The sequence below is a fragment of the Acipenser ruthenus genome, chromosome 38 (genome assembly GCF_902713425.1).
Source record: "Acipenser ruthenus chromosome 38, fAciRut3.2 maternal haplotype, whole genome shotgun sequence".
In the NCBI taxonomy this organism is placed as follows: domain Eukaryota; kingdom Metazoa; phylum Chordata; class Actinopteri; order Acipenseriformes; family Acipenseridae; genus Acipenser; species Acipenser ruthenus.
The window spans coordinates 6,069,006-6,085,572 of NC_081226.1; positions in this window are offsets into that span (position 1 = coordinate 6,069,006).

Here is a 16,567-nt window from a genome sequence, read left to right on the forward strand (position 1 = left end):
CAGAATAATCGTATAAATCCTAACGACAGATGTCCAGTAAGTCTTGTCAGAAACTGCATTGTGTCCTTGTGTTCTGCAGGCTTATGTAATTCAGTTTGTAGTTTGTGGATGGACGGTTATGATGTGTCACCATACCTAAGAACATATTTAGCCTGTAGGAAGGGCCAGTGAATACTCAAGTTTGTATCTTTAAAGCTGCACCCTCGATTCTTCAGTTGGTAATTCAGCGGCTCAGCCAGTTATGCCAGAGCTCCAGTAATAAAGTGTTCAACAAGAGAGGTTGTCTCATAAAATGTTCTGTCAGGGAAAGAGGTATCGGTGAAACTTGCTCAGTGAATGTTCAGCTATGGTCAAAGGTTTTGCATCACCTAGAATTTTAGGACTGAGACTATATTGAAAACTACAAAGCGGTGTGTAATTCAATATGTCAACATAACATTATTCAGCAGGTTTCATTAGACTTTCTGAAGAAAAAATAGTTAATCCTATAGTATGATGCAAAACTTTTGGCCAGTTATTTTTTGTGACAGTGCAGACTTTTTTTGCAGGCTGTTGCACATACATAGTAAGTACAGTTAAAGGAACCTTGAATACATTCTCTGTGTATTACATTAACCATGTTTGCAACAAAAACACATGCCATCCGCCAGATGTTAAATTAGACTTTATTGTTTAAAAATAGAATACAGCCTTCAAGCCATTGCACACTCTGCAAGAAATGCTATACGTTTAGAAATGGTACATTAAAGCAGAATAGATATATTCAAATAATAAAAAACAAACTAACATTTTAATATAGAAATCATTTTCTATCTGCACACCTAGCGCCAAATGAATTGCAAACAAGGTAACTGTCAAGAGTTGGGCTACAGGAATTCTGTAAATCCAAACTTTACAACAGAATTTCAAAACAATTCATTTTCAAACCAGATCCCCTTTCAAACTGCACAACACCACAATTACAGGCTGAAAGAGGGAACACAGACCCCTATTAAAACACAATCTGTATTTAAAGACTATGGACTTTAAAGAAAAGAAAACCTGACCAGAAGAGACATTGCTAGAAAAAAACGGATACAAAATACACAGACAGCAGACTGCCAAGTGAATTTCCTTTACATTTAGAAATCTGTATATACCTTCATAATTGTGATGGGGGTGCACACAAAAAAACATTGTTATAACAATGTGTTTCACAAAACCCACCCAATGGCTATTAGTTACATTTTGAACTGTTTCAGTTACTTTGGTAGCCAGAAACAGACAATCTTTTTAAAAAATATATATAATAGTGATCTTTGAGGTTGCTTTGCAACACTCATAATTTGATGATTTATTTTTCTTGGCAGCATAAAGGGAAACATTCATATTTGACATGAAGCACTTTTATGAGAAGCCTGCTAAATATTCAGCCAATGGAGTTTCACTGTCTTTATTTAAAACTTCTATTTTAACAGCTCTTTAATTAATGACAGAACTTGTCAAGATTGTGTCCTCTGCTGCCCCTACTGCAGCAGGCTGGTATCGCACATGTGGGTCAATACAAGCTATTTCTCTAACCAGATCATTAGTAAAAGAAAATGATTTATAAATTGTCATCTGAGATGCACAGAACAATGATCGCTGCTATAAAGGATCTGGGTAGTGCATTTGTGTTGTCTTGAAAGCACTGCAGATTTAAAATGCCGGTGTAGGGCATTACTGAATACAATCCTAGAACAGCGCACTAGGACCTGAGTGTCACCTTCCTGAGCTCGCGTCTCTTTAAAGGGATTTGGTCCCTACCTCTCCTCAGCATCCTGTTTTGCTGCAACTGCCCGGCTAACATGACCAACACCACAAAGAGCAGAGCTCCCAGTACGATGCAGGCTATCAATAGGTGACTGGATGGAGAGGCTTCTGTTGGAGAGGAAGACAGACAGACACTTCTGAAACAGTTGGGTACTGTACTGTAAATAAAGCAAAAAAGCTGTATTCACATTGCTTACATAGGAAAGCCTTACCTGAGGCCTGCCTTCTTTTATCCACACGACTCCCAAATTCAGAACGCTACACAATAAGAAACATTTCCCCCTAGAGCTGTGCTTTTGTGTTTGTTTATAAGTTGCCTTGGATAAGGTCGTCAGCTAAAAATAAATAAATAAATAATAATAATAATAATAATATCATTGACATTGATGGTCCTTTATACAAGACCTTACCGGGTTTTTAAAGGGAGAGTATTTTTTTTTTTTGGTTTTGACAACTGAGGTGACACTGTTTTTTTGGTCAGGTCGTAATGTGAAGTCTAGAAGTCCCTGCCTCCCTGGTTCTGCTTTCTTAATATCTCTGTCACGGTACTTTGCGCTCTTTCTTGATATTGCCAACAGCCAATAAGCAGCTCGGTTTGAATATTGCTTCGGCTATTTTAAACAAACGTCCAGTAAGCATTGTGTTTATGAAGCTTGCTTTGTTTAATTCAAATGCATTTAAAAGCTACAACAGCACTCTGCCAATGTCTGCAAGTGTGCGCTCCATCATATAAACACATTGCACAAAAGAAAGCTTTCTCGACTGGTGTATTGAAACATCACTGCTACACCCAGCTGACTGACACACGCATACAGCCCGCCTCTCTTAAAGGGGAACGCACCAAAAGGCTGATTGCTATGACGCTTTCTTTCTGTTTCCATCGCGGAAGCTGCATTTGCTGACAATGCCATTACTCTTGCAGCCTACTTTTAATATTTATTTATTTATTTATTTATTTAGCGAAGCGGTTAATTGATTAGGGCGGTTATGTGACGGTTGGATATGCTACGTTCCATTGTATAGTTTTAGACGGCTACTATCATTTGCATGATTTATTTTAATTGCAAATATATATGCTGACCGTTATTACAGTTTTGTTACAGGATTCATTAGTTTATCTGTAATGTAATCACAGTTTTCAGGGTTCTGGGGTTTTCAGAGAACGTCCCAAATTCTGGGCCAATTTGGTGTTTAGATAACGTCCAAATTCTGGGCTGCTGACAGCTGAGTTTCTAAGTCATGCATGCTCAGTTTACCATAAAAAGGTACACGAGAACTGAATCATGAATTCATTTAAGAGTAACCCTTAGTACATGAATCAAAATTAATGTATTTTTTTAATCTCATGAAAACGTTAGTTTTTTATGAAGAAACAGAAATAAAATGTAAATGTTAAACACGTATTTCTTTATTACAATGAAGAAACTACATTGCACTGAAATAGATGAATATTCATGAAAGCAGTCATTTTCTTTTATTAATGGCTAATATTAAAACACATTTTTGAGAAGGAACATGGTATTCCGAAAAAAGGACATCTCATTTGCTTATGTAATGTCCATCAATATATAGTCATGCTTAGGGGTTTATCAGACCTTCTGGGTTTAAAGAGACCAGTGCCCTTCAACAACTTCAAATAAATCTTTTTGTATTGTATTAGTCAACATTTTCCTTATCTATTCTATAAGTGAAAGAGCTGATATAGGCCTTTATTGTATTTTAGTTTTTGTGTGTGATAGGTGAATAAAATATATTAAGCTCCACCATTCTATTCATTTTGAGATCTGATAAACCTCTAGGCATGACTATATTGTAGTTATCCTGGGGAATCAGGATAGTGTAGATGGTTATTGTGCGTGCAGGGGTTGCACGGTGGGTGTGTGCGAGCAGGGGTTGCACGGTGGGTGTGTGCGAGCAGGGGTTGCACGGTGGGTGTGTGCGAGCAGGGGTTGCACGGTGGGTGTGTGCGTGCAGGGGTTGCACGGTGGGTGTGTGCGTGCAGGGGTTGCACGGTGGGTGTGTGCGTGCAGGGGTTGCACGGTGGGTGTGTGCGTGCAGGGGTTGCACGGTGGTTGATATTGTTTCAAATACATTTGTGTATGCAGATTTTGTACATTTTTTTTCAGAAAGCTCAGTTTCAGTTTTGTGTTACAGGATATTCTTCAGGGACAGCTGAAAGACAATTTAAGTTTATGGCCTCGGTACAGCAACACGGCAGTAAAAACAGCAGCGTCCCAGATGAGAGGAAAATCCGCTTCCAGTCGGCTTTAAAACACTCGCTGTGGAAACTAATTGCCATTGATTGGTACTCAATTGTAAAGGTGAAGGACAGGTGAAAACTGGAATGAAGACTTGCCAGGCTAGATTGTGTGTATGTTGGTGTAATATAGATAGCGTATTCTTTCAAATTTAAGATGCAGCCCAAATTTCCCACCCTCAATTTGAGGAAAAAATAAAACATCAAATAAATATGCATTTACAAAGACACAACCTCAATTACGCACATGGAGGCAGTTTGCGAGCGTCTGCTATCACACACAATTACACTACAGTGATGTGGTGCTTCTCATTTCCACTCGTGATTACTCACACCTGTTTGTCTCTCAATTTGTGAACTGTGGTATTGCTTAGCATGTCGAAAAACACAGGGGTCTGGTCAGCATTTCTGATCTGTCCAAGCTGGTACTGTTTGTTAAAACTGAGCCTAATAACGAAACGCTGAAATTGTAAAAGTGTCTCTTTGAATTCCTCAGGAAGATAATGGCGCTTCTTTGAAAATGGCTGCCTGTACGTCACGGATGATTCTAGATCGGTCAGTGCAGTCTTTGTTCATCTTTTCTCGGCAGTCAGTCACATCTGCTGCTTGTGTACTCAGGTAGTCTTGTCTTTTGTTGGTGATTTTAATGCACGCATCACTATACTGTTCTCGAATTTAAGACACAGGCTATTTTTTAAAATAATAAAAAAATGGTTTAAAAGGTGTGTCTTAAATTCGAAGGAATACGGTATTCACCCCTACTGTTCAAGCAATTTTACAACACTAATCCACACTGCTACAGTTTACACCATGGCAATTAAATGTTTTTGAAAAGAAAAAAAATAGAAAATATGGAAGCACCTGCAAAACAATTGATAACCCCCAGCCCTATCTTGCCCATTGTGATTTGCAACAGGGAGAGCCCGCTTTTTAAATTGCACAATACAGGTCAGGGATGCTATTTAAAAATAAAAAAGAAACCGGTCATGTGATGGGTGGCCCATTTAAAACACGTGTGCTACAGATGGAAGGTGGTTCTAATGTTTTGTCCAAACTCTTCATAACCTAAGAGATATATTTATGTGTTTCCTACCTGAACAGATCACTCCAGCGTCTTCATGGTGACCACAGTCACTCACTCCCCACCCTCCAGATCCACATTCCCGCAGAGCTGACTCAGAACCCCTGCAGGAAACCTCATCCAGCCAGATTGGACCAGAACCGGCTCCGAAGTGAGCCTCGTCTGGTGCTGATAGAGCCGATCCACAGCCCAGCTGTTTACACACAACTCCTGCATCCCTCATATCCCACCTATCCTTACAAACTGTCCCCCACTGTCCCTCCTGAAGAATCTCCACTCTCCCAGCACAGGGGCTGCCTCCATTCACCAGCCTCAGATCATCACCGCCTTTAAAGAGAAGAAAGTGTGTCAAGTTCACTGATGTCATCAGATATTGGTATCAGGTATCATTCATATTCTGGATCAGGTGTCACTCGATATTGGTATCGGGTATCATTCATATTTTGGATTAGGTGTCACATTTGGTGCCAGTGATCAAACAGTTTCAACTTTGTTTCTGTGTTAAACTACGATTTTTGACCATTAATATCTTCACAATAGTAGGGGGTAAACATTGTGACAATGTCTCTTTAAACGGTCTTTCAATATGATTATTATTTTAACGATAAGAGAGGGGTCAAAACGTAGACATGTCCCGTGGGTACAATGCGAATTATAAATAATGTCGTTTTTCAGCTAAAGAAACGTGCACAGCGTGGGGGAAAAAAGTGCTTGTGTAGCGCACCATGTTTAGTTGCAGTTACACTCTGCGTCCTGCATAAAAGCGCGGCGCTAATGATCTCATATAAGAACCTCACTATCCTGGCGTCTAATGCTGCTGCAGAGATCAAAGCTTTTCGTGCCTTCGACGGTTGAAACATACCAACGATCTTCCAGGACTGAGGCTGGTCTTTTTTCACGGTTATCACGGATTTCACAATTTCCGTGAAATGTACCCATTTCTGTGTAATAGGCGATGTAGTTCCCAGTGAAAAATCAAATTTCTGAAAGAATATTGTAAATAGGTTATGCATATTTTTATCACTTAAAATACAGCAAACGTTTGCCTTTAGTTATTGACGCACTACCTGTTACACAAAAGCTCTTAACCTGGCAGCTGGTTTGGTTTGCTTCAATCAAAAAGACACTGCGTCACAGATCGGAAGTATTTAATATCGCTCTGTCCAGGTCAAAAGGGGATCTTTCACGTGTCTGTTGTTATTTTTACATTTATTTATGTTTTACTTATTTATTTATTTATTTATTTATTTATTTATTTATTTTGTTTGATAATTCACTAATGATGAAAATAGAATGTGTTTAAAAGATGGACATAAAAAAACTAGATATTCTACAGTTTAGTATTTACCGTTTCAGGTAAGCATTTAAATATGTAGGAACCTTTGTTCTATAATAACTGTATGACAATGCAATAAAATCTTTGCTGACCGATATTTGTGCTTGATAATTGTGTGATTTTATCAAGTTGAAACTGCTATTGAAAAAAAAAAAATAATAATAATTGTATCTGATTTTGTAGTTTGTATTGTATTGTGTTGATTTTTTTTTCTTACTGCTGTAGTTTGAACCTCTTGGTCAGGTCGTTATTGTAAATGAGAATTTGTTCTCAACTGACTCACCGGCCTAAATAAAGGTTAAATAAAATAAAAATAAAATCATGGGCATGGGGCTGAAGGTGTAGATAATTAACAATACCGGTTGATATGCTGCTTGTAATTTCCAGATTTGAAAATGTTTAACAACCGGGCTTGCCAAACCCTTAGACCAGTGGTTTGTAATTGCTAGTAGCATTGCTGATATAATTAAAAATAATTTAAAAATTTAGAATACATTCATATGTGTTGAAAATCTTCAGCTACATTTAATTTTTGTCAGCTAGTCAGATTAGCCAGTCACAATTTCTTCAAATCAATCGTAAAACCTAAATTCAACTGTACCTGAGTAACATTCCCGCTATTTTTTAAATATAGATATACCAATATAAGAAATGTACCTGAAGCAAAAGCAAAAAATATGGTTTCTGGTAATTACGTAATTCTCTCGTTCAAATCTGGCATGTGTAATGTGCAGTGTAATCTTGTGTGCTTGTATATCAGTGATCTCGGTGCTGCTGGTTTTATTCACCCAGGTGCAGATGTTGGGTTTATTTCTAGCAGAGAGCTGTGTCAGGGTTCTTAATCATCAATGTGGAAGAATAATATTGGAAATGTACAGGAAAATGTGAAAATGATTTAACAAAAAATTATTTAAACATTATACTGCCTTGGAAAAGGATAAATAAGGTTGACTTCACATATACAAATGCAAAATCGTGCAGTTACGATTAAAATAGAATGCATTCTTCCAGCTCGATGAACAAAGTCACCTGGCTATTGCACGTACGCTTTATTTTTAACATGGTCTTTTATTTAAATTATGTGAAATTATGTATTTGTGAAGGCAGCCTTATTCAGTCATTTATAGATGAAATCTGTTGTGGATCTGTAAAACTGCATTTACATTATGAGAGACAGAGATTATTATATAGGTACTGTAACGGTACAATGTGTTATTATTATTATTATTATTATTATTATTATTATTATTATTATTATTATTAGTTTTGATTAAGCAGTAACTTATACTAAACACTTCCCTGCTCATATACTGTTGTTATAACACGCATATTGTTCAGGTAGAAAGGAGCTGCTGTGTGTAAAAACAAACAACGATGCAGAAAGTTATCAGCAGTAACATTAGATTCTTACCATATTTTAAATGCTGAAAACAAAACTATGGCTGGAAAAATAACAGTGTATTGGAAAATTTTCATATTTATATTTTGAGACATTTTAAAAAAAACATAATGTGATTTTAAAGAAAGAAAATAGAATCAATGAAGTAAAGATTATTTCATCTTCCCTCGTATTGCTGATTTGAGAGAAATCAAACTTTAATAGGAGCAGAAATATCTCTTTACACAACCTCGCCTACCTGACGTTTTATCTTTATATATTTACACTCTATTAACCAACATTTCCTCTGTCATTTTATAAACCGATCCAGCAGCTGATAACTTTATACATTTTCTGATTACTTTATACATTTACTCATGGACTGGGTTATTTGATAAATGAAGTATCATGTTAAAAAATTACATAGATAGACCCATCAGCCTCAGGACTATTTTGTGTTTTTCCAAGACAGTATAATGTTTAAATAATTTTTTGTTAAATCATTTTCATATGTTCCTGTACATTTCCAATATTATTCTACCACATTGATGATTAAGAACCCTGACACAGCTCTCTGCTAGAAATAAACCCAACATCTGCACCTGGGTGAATAAAACCAGCAGCTCCGAGATCACTGATATACAAGCACACAAGATTACACTGCACATTACACATGCGATATCTGAAGGATAGAATTACATAATTAGATGGATGTGTAAGATCCCCTAAAACATTTTTTTTAATCTCATCCAGCGTGTCAATTAAACTTGACGTTGTCCGTCATAAAATTAAACGGCTATCTATCAATCACAAACACACACTGAATAACCAGGGCATAGGCAAACATGAGCAGAGGAGCCCTGTTTTTTTCCGCTCCAGTACTGTATCTGATCACATGCTTTTGATTGATTTCAAAATGTTACCAATCAGACAAATCTCAATGGGATGCAACTCCATCAACAAAACAAATCAATACACAAAAGCGACAATTTGAGGAAGCAGCCGTGAGAAAATTGCAGCAATACAAGATATACAAATGAACACCATAAGACATAATGTACACGGGGCACAGAGTATAATAAAACTGAACTGAATTATTATTATTATTATTATTATTATTATTATTATTATTATTATTATAAATGCAACCTAATAGTTTGCCACTGTGTTTAAATTACAGGGGCATCAGATACAATTCAGCTTAAACAAATTGGTCTCAATGTTACAATTCAATTTTTAACATTTTAAACTGCTGCAGTACAACTTGTTCTTCAGTTCAACAGCAGCACTGCCTGACTATTCTGGTAGATTAACACACTATAATCTAGAAGTTACATCTTTGTGAAGTTGCAGGCTCACCAGCAGACACAGCCGTGGCACCATGAAGTGTTATTACTGCAATGCAACACAGCTGGAAATACACTGTGCTTGAGCAGGGACTTTCTTTACAGTGAAACAAATTCAACTTGCACAATATAAACTCAGTATTTTAGATCCCATTTTACTGCATTGAGAAGATACTGTGTCCACCTGAACACCAGTATCCCCTCACCTAGGCTGGGTTTAGGCAGGTTTGCAGGTGGAACCCAGCCTCCAGAATCTATAACTCTACAGTTCTATCCCAGTTAACAAACTCAATAAATCAATCAATAAAAACAGCCTTGAAAGGAAAGCATCCTAATGGGCAGTTCTACCCACCAAGTCACTCAGTCCCTGGACCACTGAACCGGACTCCCTGTCTCAGACTTCATTAAAAAGCTGTAAAGAAATAACAGCGTGGAACTTACTGACTGGTGAGTGCAGAAGCAGGACAGTGAGACAGAAGATGGGCATGCAGCTCTCCACTGTTATCAGGACAAATGAACCCTCCTCTGAGCAAAGTCAAGACCTGTGCTTACCCCCCTGAGCCAACACAGCAACTGAGAGGGTGCTCAACGCCCCATAACACCAGCAGAAACACAGCCCCCCCACCCCACCAATCACACTCAGCATGGCCTTTTTGAGACAGAAAACAGGAAGATTTCAAACAGGTGTGTTGACAAATCAGAGGGCTCTTTTCAGTGCTATCCATATATATCGCTAATACATCACTGTTTCCTCCCAAACCGCCCAGCACTGATGAAACACACAATACGGACGAAAGGGGGAGAGATCTGAGAAAAAACATATTTTTTAATTTGTGTTTATGAAAAGCTTGAGAAAGCTGTGTGCAGAGAGCAAGGAACTTAGTAGTTATCTCTGAGCTCTGGGTTCGGACCCCAGCCAGGCTTCACTCTGCCTAAAGGCCTGGGTTTCGATACTCTTGCATTGCGTATCTCTTCTGGGATATCTTCTGTTTTCCTGTGAGTAGAACCTAGGATTTCCAGAGCAGTGCTAAGTTTATGAAGCCGTTGTAATACCCAATTCTGTATCCCTACTTCTCTATGCCCTGTCCGTCACACAGCAGAGCCTTGTCTGTACAGGGCCGGGGCGGGATCAAAAGCTGTATTGCATTTGCAGACATGCCTGTACTGTAGGATGCTTTCAACATGTAAGATACACACCAGGTTATATAGGCCAAACGTAAAACCAATCAAATTATTTTTTTCTTTCTTGAAGGGCCAGTGGCCTAACCCTGTGAATTTTAATAAAACTGTCCCACTGGCATTTCCGCCCTACAATACACACTTCGGACTCCATTGTTTACCAGCACTGTAGATGGACCTGAAAGTGTGATGTACTGCACCTGCCAGCAGGGGGGGCGCTACATCATAATTCCATACAAACAAGCTCACAGGTCAATTAATTCGAAGGCATTCTTGTAAGAAGTGTTAGTGTGCTGCTGTGCTATTTCTTTAACTGAAATATTTTGGGTTTTTGAATTCCAATGGTGTTGCTGGACAACACTATAAATAAAATAGGGGTACAAACCCCCTTTTTTTCTGCCATGTAGGGGCAGGATGGGGTTACTATAAGGTCAGTTGAATCAAACAGCTTTAAAGTAATGGCAAAATTGAGGTCTAGTGGCCCCCAAACCATTCTAAAGTCAAATATGAGCCTAGTTATTATGCTCATAAAGCTAAGGGGAACCCTCACATTGGTTTCTTTGACCCACACCTATTGGATGAGTACATCTTTGATAATGCACATTTTAAACATTTTGGAGAAAAGGTGATTTTATAAATGTCCCCTCCCTGCTGACATTAAGACGGCCTGAGCAGTAGGTCTGAGCTGTGGAGAGCCCATTCCCTTTGTATAATGGGGGGGGAGAGGTGGTGGCCAGAAAGGTATCCTCCCTTAGTGGAGCGCAGTTGGCTGCAGAACTCCAGGCGACTGTCCCTGTTGGTGGAAATGGGGGGTGAGGCTGGGGTCAGGACTGGTGGTAAGTATAGAGGCAGGTATGCTGTTTGGAGGAAAAAATGAAGGTACAAGCCCCTTTCACACTAACGCTCCTACCCGGGTCCCAACCTGGGTTCTGGCTACCCGGGTCACAATACCACGGACCCTGGGTCGGCAGCGACCCACCTCAGGATTTGGGTCAACACACTTTGACCCGGACTGAGCGAGACAAAATGCATGATGGCTGTTCGTAAGCCGATGAAGCAACAAACAGCCACGCCTGTGTGAAGGTTTCACTTCCGCAAGCAACATTTCTGTTTATTCTGTTGAGCAATATTTTTGTTGATTGAGACACCCCATGAGTCAGATTGCAGCAGGGATGAACATTTGGGTCGACGAGTCAATCCAGAGAAGCTTGGATGGAAGCTGCTTCTTGGGCATTGCGTGCGTGCATTTACTTGCTTCTGTCACCCAGGTCGACCCTCCTTCTTCAAAAACCAGTGTGAAATCACGTAGCCCACCCGCGTGACACCAGGTCACAACCCGGATACAGCATGCCAGTGTGAAAGAGGCTTTAATGTACTAGGGGAACAGCGATTACAGACATCAATTTAACATACAACTCTGTATAAAACAAGAAAGTAAGCATTTTTTTCTTTAAAGAAAAATAATAAAATAATAGTTAATAAGCAAATAACTTTAAATAGCACCAGCCAACATAGCAGAATTTTATACTTCGCCGTTCAATTCTGAGGTTCTGTAAGTCCCCTCTCCTTAGATCTTGTCACTACAGATTGGGAGCTTACAGCTCTCATCTTCACAAGCAGCTGTGTGACGTGAAGCTGTGGTCGTCTGTGTGCTGAAGCTGCTGATAACTGCTGCACAGGGTAACAGCACAGGGAGACAGAGTAATGAGAGTATTAGTGCTTGACAAGATGCAGAGAGCTGAGAATGGGATCTTTTAGTTCTTATGAAGGTACAGCGCTGGGTGATGTATATGGAGTGCTTTAATGCTCATTAAGATCCTGTAGAGCCTCCTACAAATATTATAATAGGAATCATTAAACTATGAATGAAAAGCAATGGGGAACTGTATTTTCAATGGTAACAAGATACACCTCAATTTCCCAATGGGACATTTACCATGTATAATATTAACTATCATACATACAGTAATGTTCCAATAACCAATGCATTTACCAGTGGTATACTGTGCCATTATAACATTACTTTGGGAAACCAAGCTCTCTGATTGGCTGAAAGGCCTGTACAACTCTCCTAACAATGCAGAGGAGGCGGGTCCGAAGGGGCGCTTAACCTATAAGAAGCTCAAAGTGAATCTGTTAGCAACTGTGAAAAGTGTAGCGGGGCCCTCTGGTTTTCTCACTGCTGGTATTGTAAGCTTTAATAGTATTAGTTATACTGCCCCACTGCTATACGAATTACTAATCCATACATAACACAGAATACCTACTGAGTACAGGATCTGCAAATGCTGCCAAAACCACACTGTGTGTCAGAATAGGGCTCTAACCACAGCCAACTGTTCAGAAGTCATCGACTTGAAACAGAAACAGTGGCATGTAGCTATCGATAGATTATTCATTTGATGTGGATTCTCATTACACTGTGCACTTGTAGTGGAGTATTTGCTATGTAGGGGAGTTAAGTTTCAGTCTTTAAATGTATTATTTGCATATGTGGCCCATTGCTGACAAGACTGAAGAAAGAAACGGCTGCAGGTGAGAGCACTTGCCAGAGGAAGCAGGAAAAACCTTCTTTACGTTTATTTTATATTTGTGAAAAAAAAGGCAGAAAAATGAGGGAAACTTTCTTTTCAACATGCATTTTTTTTTTTACATCAATTAAGTAGGCTTTAAAAAAAATACATCTAGATTTTAAATGTTACATAATAAAAATAAGGGTGATGTTAATCTGGTTTAAGAAGATATTTATAAAAATATGAAAATGCGATTTTTTTTGTTAAACAGATTAATATCAGCCCCTGTGGTATCACACCTGCCCTGCTTTCCTTCACTTTCTCTGTCTCTCACTCCTGATATATTGAGATGTTGTGGTACTTTGCTTTGCAAAGCTTTTGATGTCAAAATTCTTGCATGCTTGCAACCCTAACCTCGTTCACATCTAGGTTATTTTAGACGAGACCCACCACGGCGATGAGTTTAGAGATTGTTTGCGGAATAAATACTTCATTTGCACATTATTTTTGTATCATTTTGCAAAATGAACCCTTGACATCCCTTTCACTCATTTCTGGATGTTTGCATTGTTTAGACTTTGCAATATTCTTAAAGGACTCGGATGTACCGGTAAGGTCTTAAAGGAATTCGATGTGAGGAAACTAAACAAACAAAATATTGCAAGTTAGAAGGAAAGAAAAAAAAGATAAAGCTGCAGAATTTTTAAAAAGTATTGATTTGTTCAATAAAGCAAAAACTGAAAGTGAAGCTTCAGTAAAGGCAAGTTATGTTGTATTGGAGTTTATTGCGCAATCATCAAAGCCTTTTTGAGAGGGTGCTTTTGTAAAAGACAGCATGCCCAATATTGATCATAGGGAAAGACACTAAAATTAAGGCAAGGTTGTTTCAGACCACCCAGGTGACCCGCATTTCCAGGGTCAGAACCGCAGACCCAGACCCGCCACAGTCATTCACACTTGTGTGTAAGATCACTGTTTGGGTGAGGCAAAAAAATTGAAGTTTGTCATTATCAACATGTGATTGTATGTTCATTTTATTAATTGATGGGTTCTTAATTTGTCTAAGGGGTGATAAGTGGTTGCAAACAGACTTGTGTAATGTGATTCATGGGAGCCTGCAGAGTCTGGTGAATCTGTAGTAGCTGCGGCCTCCAGACTCGGGGGTTTCAATGTCAGCATTTTTACCTGATTTCTTTTTTCATCTTTCCTTTCCAGATCACTTTTTCCTTCAAAAGGCTTCACTGGACTTGCCTGACCTCAGCACCATGTTATTGGATCCTCAGCTGATGCACTATCCTTGCACTATTGCACTACAATTAGGTCATTGTAGATACAAATGGTCTTCATCCTAAATTGTTTCTTCTTATCTCATAGTGCATTCTAGTTGTATTTGCACTTACTGTAAGCTACACTGAATTTAAATATTGTATTAGCACTGTAACCTTGCATTGCCAAATAAACTAATACTAATAATAATAATAATAATAATAATAATAATAATAATAATAATAATAATAATAATAATACCTCTGGTACTTTATGTATTTTCTCTTTACTGCTTTGTAATCAGTGACTTTTTATTTTTTTTTTATTTCTGTATACAGGCAAAAATATAAACGCATTAGAGCCCTTCCAAGCACCACGTGATGTGGATGTGACAGACGCCTCTGTGAGAGATGCCATTTTAGAGGAGGAAGGCTGATAATTCTACCAACAGTAAACTGAATAAAGAGATTCTGCAGTGAAAAAGCTTTTACTGCTTGAGCCACTAGGGGACATGCTGCTCCTCATTAAAAAGTTTGTTTCGTGCCATGCGGGCTTCTGAATAGCAGGCTGTGGTTAGAGCCCTATTCTGACACACAGTGTGGTTTGGGCAGCATTTACAGATCCTGTACTCAGTAGGTATTCTGTGTTATGTACGGATTAGGAATTCGTATAGAAGTGGGGCAGTATAACTAATACTATTAAAGCCTACAATACCAGCAGTGAGAAAGCCAGAGGGCCCGCTACACTTTTCACAGTTGTTACCAGACTCACTTTGATCTTCTTTTAGGTTAAGCGCCCCTTCGGACCTGCCTCCTCTGCATTGTTAGGAGAGTTGTACAGGCCTTTCAGCCAATCAGAGAGCTTGGTTTTCCAAAGTAATGTTATAACGGCACAGTATACCACTGGTAAATGCATTGGTTTTTGGAGCATTACAGTATGTATGATAGTTAATATTATACATAGTAAATTTCCCAATGGGAAATTGAGGTGTATCTTGTTACCATTGAAAATACAGTTCCCCATTGCTTTTCATTCATAGTTTAATGATTCCTATTATAATATTTGTATAAGGGTCTACAGACTCTTAATGAGCATTAAAGCACTCCATATACATCACCCAGTGCTGTACCTTCATGAGAACTAAAAGATCCCATTCTCAGCTCTCTGCATCTTGTCAAGCACTAATACTCTCATTACACTGTCTCTCTGTGCTGTTACCCTGTGCAGCAGTTATCAGCAGCTTCAGCACACAGACGACCACAGCTTCACGTCACATAGCTGCTTGTGAAGATGAGAGCTGTAAGCTCCCAATCTGTAGTGACAAGATCTAAGGAGAGGGGACTTACAGAACCTCAGAATTGCCTGCCTCTATACTTCCCACCTGTTCTTACCCAAGATTTACCCCCATTTCTGCCAAATAGGAGCAGTCACCATGGCGTAGACCAGATCAGATAAGTAATTTTTTCTTAATTATTGCAATGTCAGCCTTGTTGCCAAACAAGTAACAGAAACTACTGCCTATATAACCTGGTGTGTATCTTACATGTTGAAAGCATCCTACAGTACAGGCATGTCTGCAAATGCAATACAGCTTTTGATCCCGCCTCGGCCCTGTACAGACAAGGCTCTGCTGTGTGACGGACAGGGCATAGAGGAGTAGGGATACAGGATTGGGTATTGCAACGGCTTCATAGACTTAGCACTGCTCTGGAAATCCTAGGTTTCAATCACACAAAAACAGAAGACATCCCAGAAGAGATACGCAATGCAAGAGTATCGAAACCCAGACCTTTAGGCAGAGTGAAGCCTGGCTGGGGACCGAACCCAGAGCTCAGCGATAACTACTAAGTTCCTTGCTCTCTGCACCCAGCTTTCTCAAGCTTTTCATAAACACAAATTTAAAAAAAATGTTTTTTTTTTCTTTTTCTAACTTTCAGATCTCTCCCCCTTTCTTCCGTATCGTATGTTTGATCACCTCTGGGCGGTCTGGGAGGAAACAGTGATGTATTAGCGATATATATGGATAGAACTGAAAAGAGCCCTCTGATTTGACAGCACACCTGTTTGAAATCTTCCTGTTTTCTGTCTGAAAAAGGCTATGCTGAGTGTGATTGGTGGGGTGGGGGGGCTGTGTTTCTGCTGATGTTGTGGGGCATTGAGCACCCTCTCAGTTGCTGTGTTGGCTCAGGGGGGTAAGCACAGGTCTTAACTTCGCTCAGAAGAGGGTTCATCTGTCCTGATAACAATGGAGAGCTGCATGCCCATCATCTGTCTCACTGTCCTGCTTCTGCACTCACCAGCCAGTAAGTTCCACGCTGTTATTTCTTTACAGCTTTTTAATGAAGTCGGTTATTTATTCTGAGACAGGGAGTCCGGTTCAGTGGTCCAGGGACTGAGTGACTTGGTGGGTAGAACTGCCC